A 5,852-nucleotide genomic window follows, 5' to 3' on the forward strand; every position below is an offset into this window, starting at 1 on the left:
TGGCCGGTGCGGAGGCATTCCTGGAAGCTCTTCTGGAAAGACGTCTTGATATTCGCAAACGACTGGAATTTGAGAGATGGCATCCAGTTCACCCTTCTTATTGAGAGAAAACAGACGAATGGTATTATCCCGAGCGGCAAAGACAATTACATCCTCAGACGAATGATTCAATTGAATCTGCCTGGCTGCACAATCAAGCTGAGCCTTGTGCTTAGAAAGCCAATCCATCCCGAGAATAAGATCAATATCCGAGTCACCGAGAACCGTAGGAGAAGATAGAAACTTGTAGTCACCCAAAGTGATAGAAACATCTGGAGCAATGGAGTTAGCCTGCATGCGCTTACCGGGAGAGACAACTGCTAAAGGACTAGGCAAAACTTGCAAAGGCAAACCATGCTTAGATGAAAACGGTCTCGAGATGAAACAATGCGATGCACCCGTGTCAAAAAGAACTTTTGCAGGAATATCATTAACAGGAAGGTTACCCATGATGACATCTGACGAATCCTCTGCCTGAGCTGCATTCATCAAATTGACCTTGGCATGCTTGGGGTTATGCTTGACCACAACTGTACTTGCCGATCTGACAGGAGGAGGAGGAGGAAGACGCCTCTGGTTGAAACACTTGTTGGCATAGTGACCCTTCTGTTGGCACTTGTTGCACGTGACCTCTGAAAGCGGACGGTGGTACGGAGCACTCGATCTTGGAGCTTGAGACGAAGTCTTGTTCTGAAAGCTAGGGTTGGGTGGGTGGGAAGAACCACTGCCACCTTTGCTCTTCTGCTGAAACGGCTGACGGAACGGAGGAGGAGGAAGCCAAAACTTCTGCTGCTTGGCCACTTGAGTAGAGGAAGAAGGAGTAACATCTCTGACTCGCTTCCTGGAAGCATCACACCTCAACTGAGCAGCCTCTTGCTTCAGTGCCATGTTGTAGAACTCATCGTATCTCAAGGGCTCGAAGAGAACAAGAGCGAGCTGAATATCTTCTCTGAGACTACCCCTGAACTGATATATCATGCTCTTCTCATCAGGCACGTCCTGCTTGGCAAAGTGGGCAAGCTTCTGGAACAACTTGTTGTAGTCATAGACAGACAAAGAGCCTTGGTTCAGATTGCGGAATTCCTCACACTTGCTTTCAACCACGCTCTGCGGAATATGATGAGCTCAGAAATCTCAACGGAAATCATCCCAAGTGATAACACGTCCACTTCTGGAATCCTTGTACTGCTGGAACCATTCTGCAGCTTGATCTTTGAGTTGGAAGGAAGCGAACTTGACAAAGTCCTTAGGCCTGACGTTACTGCACTCGAAATGCTTACACAGATCCACAAGCCAATCGTCAGCATTGGTTGCCTCAACACAATTGCTGAAAGTCTTTGGCCCGTTAGCAAGGAACTGGTTGAGTGTAGCAAAGTGACTCTGATTGCTGCCTTGATTCCCTTGACTGCCTTGATTGCGCTCTTGAAGAATTTGCATGATCAGCTGTGTGTTTGCATTGTTTGCGGCCATCACAACTTGCCATGCCTCTGGAGGAGGTGGAGGCGGTGGCGGATCAGGATTCGGAGTCGTGCGCGTTGTAGGAGCCATCCTGAAGAGGTTGACCACCATTAGCACATTGACAAATAAATATTGAAGCTGAATCCAACGGAATGAAAATTGCAACATATAGTCTTCACATCCGAACAAAATGAACGAATGCATTCTTCTTGAAGTGGTCACATATCCCTAAACTGAGAAGCCACGTAGAATTAAGGTAGAGAAATAAATCAACAAGGTACGGATCAAGAACGAATAATCGGTAAGAAATCCCAATCTCAAACCAATATCTGTGGAAGAAGAACTAGAGCTACTAGAATTCCCACCTATGAAACTCCCGAACCTTTCCGGTTATGCAATCAGGTGTTGGGGATATAGGGGAAGCATAATATCTCACCCAAACTAGCAAATCCTACATCCAGCTGTATCCATCCTTCAACACATAACCAAGAAAACTTCGGAAACCATCTAACTCAACCTTCGAAAAGCATCCGTTATACAAGTTATGGCGATACTCCCGAACTCCCGCCCCAGTACTGGGTGGCGTCGAGGTTATCTCACCAACGAACTGCATAAAAGAGATTTTCGATGTCGGTGAACATATCTCAAGTATTCCAGAATTGCAACGATAAAATTATGATGACAACACCTCAGAGCTCAACTCCCCGGGACACTTCCACTAAACCCCTGACAGGAGGCACCAAGACAGTATTCTCATCATAAGCCATCGGAACGATTCCAAGATACTCGCGTGATCCTAAAATTTTTTTTAGTGAAATTTGAGAAGAGAAGAGTCAAAACTCTACATCAGGATGCCTTACCAGAGCGATGAGGACACTGGGAAGTAAAAGAATTCCTAAGATCTCCGATACATAATTCCTAAAGACTCAAAACATTTTTCTAGACACAACTCGGCTGCTAAAAACAATCAAGCAATGGGGCTCCTAAGGTCGGGGAAGGCTCTGATTACCAACTTATAACACCCTCGATGCGACTATAGCTCCCACGTGTCGATGCACGACTTAGAGACATAATCGCATTGAAGGCATCTGTCGCAAGTTAGGCAATCTTCACAACATCCCATGTATATGAATAATAAAGGGGAGAACATAGTTGGCTTACACTCGCCACGTCAATCAAGAACATAAATAACATTACATCATCCAAAACACTCATGGCCCGGCTACAGTGCCAAAATAGAAGAGAACCCAACATGCGACACGGTCCCAATCACCCCCAACTGGGCACCACTACTGATCGTCAGGAAAAGAGACATAGTAACGCTGAGATTCCTCGTCAAACTCCCACTTGAGCTCGTACTCGTCACCTGGAGCGGAATCACCTGGACCTGCATCTGGATTTACAGTATCTGTGAGACACAGGGACTCAACAATCTCGCACCCTCGCGATCAAGACTATTTAAGCTTATAGGAAGGGTAAGGCAAATGAATATGTGGAGCTGCAGCAAGCGACTAGCATATATGGTGGCTAACTTATTCGCAAAAGAGAGCGAGAAGAGGAGGCGAAGCACGAGCGAGAAACTAGAGAGCAACCTGCGCAAACATTACTCCAACACCGTGTCCACTTCCCGGACTCCGCCGAGAAGAGGCCATCACGGTAACACACTCAGTTGATTCATTTTAATTAATTAAGGTTCAAGTTATCTACAACCGGACATTAACAAATTCCCATCTGCCCATAACCGCGGGCACGGCTTTCGAAAGTTCAATCCCTGCAGGGGAGTCCCAACTTAGCCCATGACAAGCTCTCACGGTCAACGAAGGAATAGACCTCCTCCCAAGACGTTCCGATCAGACTCGGTATCTCGGTAACTCAAAACACTTCGACAGGCTAAAACAAGACCAGCAACACCACCCGAATGTCCCGACAAATCCCGATAGGAGCTGCACATATCTCTTTCTCAGGGCACACTCAGATTGTCTTAGGTACGGGTAGGCCAGCCCAGAGTTACCCCTGGTGGCCACCGGTAGCTGACAGGTGGACCAACACTCAGAGGAGCACTGGCCCGGGGGTTAAAATAAGATGACCCTTGAGTCTGCAGAGCCCAAGGGAAAGAAAAGGCTAGATGGAAAATGGTAAAACCAAGGCTGGGCATTGCTGGACAAGCTTTAATCAAGGCGAAATATCAAGGGGTTCCCATTATAACCCAACCGCGTAAGGAACACAAAATCCGGGAACATAACACCGATATGACGGAAAACTAGGGCGGCAAGAGTGGAACAAAACACTAGGCGAGAGGCCAAGCCTTCCACCCTTTACCAAGTATATAGATGCATTAAGATAACATAGCAATATAATGATATCCCAGCAAGTAAATAAATGCTCCAACAAGGAACGGCTCCAATCTTCACCTGCAACTAGCAATGCTATAAGAGGGGCTGAGCAAAGTGGTATCATAGCCAATCAACGGTTTGCTAGGACAAGGTGGGTTAGAGGTTTGACATGGCAATTAGGGAGGCTGACAAGCAAAAGGTAGGCATCATAGCATTGGCATAGCAAAAGAGCGAGCAAACTAGCATAGCAAAGATAGTAGTGATTTCGAGGGTATGATCATCTTGCCTGCAAAGCTGTCAGAGTAGACTGGATCCTCAAAAGAAAACTCAACGGGCTCCTCGGTAGCGAACTCGTCTCCAGGCTCTACCCAACAAGACAAACAAGCAACAAGGATACAATCAACCACGTGCAAACTCAATCAACACGATGCAAAGATGATATGCTATGCGGGATGCGATGCGGGATGCAAAATGAAAGATATGACAGGAAATGCATTAACCTGGCCTGAACTTGGAATTCCAAGGGTGCCACTGGAAATATGAGATGAAATCGCTTGAAAACGATATAAAGAACGCCGGAATCGGAGTTACGGTTTGGAAATGGCAAGCGTTTTAAGATATGACACCGGTCTGCGATTTACAGCAAGTAGGCATCTAAATGCAATAAAATGAACATGCTACAACCACCAAACATGACAACAAAATACATGGCAGGGATGCACACAAGATGCTTAACAAAAGACTAGCACTGAGCTACGGCCAATTCATCCATTATGAGGTTCAAACAAGCATGGAAAAAACGCAAATGCAAAACAGATTTCAGACTTTGTGAAATTAACACTTGTCTGAAATTTCAGATCACGAGGCCCTCTTCGGAGCAGCAAAACAACATGATACATGACCTTATTATGACAAATAAGAACATGGAATGGAGCTACTCAACAAGCTTAACAAAAGACCCAAAGTGACCTGGGGCAAAAAGGGTTCACAAAATATACTAACGGGCACACGAACATAGCTAAAACACAATCTGTTTTCAGACTTAGTGAAAACTGAGACATGCTGAAATCTAACTCACGAAGGCATGTAATCGAGCTCGATGCACTCACCACGGTGCAAGTCATGGCAAGTAAAGCATACATCCATTAAGAAGGCACAAAATTCTAGCTAGACATGGCAAGAACAATAGCATAGCATGCACGGATCAACTACAATAACATCGGCAAAATCGCAAACGAGTTGACGATCTGCCCAGATTCACCACGAAGCAAAAGTAGAGCTCGATTGACTCAAGCTAGGGTGCTCCATAATTGCAAACAAAGACATGGATGGATAAAGCATAACATGAATAACAAAACTCTTCTACTGATCATCCTCAAAAGAGGCACGGATCACTAGGAAACAACACGAACATATGGCATCATGAACCATATAATCCCAGACTTAGTGAAAACTACTAAGTCTCTGAAAACAGATCTACCGGGTGCCTCACTTTGCAAGCTTGCACAAGTCACCACACACGTACTAAAAATGCATGGGTTGCACCCTGGAAAGAAGACAAAATCCTTAACAAAACATATGAAGGACTCACAGGCATATCATGCACACAATAATCATGGCAAAAATGACAAAAGTCTAAGATGAACTAGCAGATCTGACAATTAACTCACAAAGCCTCCTTCTAACAGCATTTCGGGCATCAAGATGAGCTCAAATAAAAATGATGCAATGGAATGAAATGATGTACTCGTCGAGAAGAACATTTTGATATATTATATGCCCAAAACAACTTGAATCAAGAATTTCAGGACCTCGAGAAAAATCCACCTCGCGAAAATTAGGGTTACTGTAGCTGGATCTAGATCGGGCACGGATCCCGAGGCGGCACTGCACTGTAGTTGTCATCGGGGAAGAAGAAGAACAGCGGCCCGCGGGAGGAGGCGGTGGCCGGCGGCCGGGTCCGGTGGCGTCGCCGTGCGGCGAGGTGGCCGCGGGCGGCCGATGGCTCCCCGGGGCGGCTCG

The sequence above is a fragment of the Triticum dicoccoides genome, chromosome 3A (genome assembly GCF_002162155.2).
Source record: "Triticum dicoccoides isolate Atlit2015 ecotype Zavitan chromosome 3A, WEW_v2.0, whole genome shotgun sequence".
Classification (NCBI taxonomy): Eukaryota; Viridiplantae; Streptophyta; class Magnoliopsida; order Poales; family Poaceae; genus Triticum; species Triticum dicoccoides.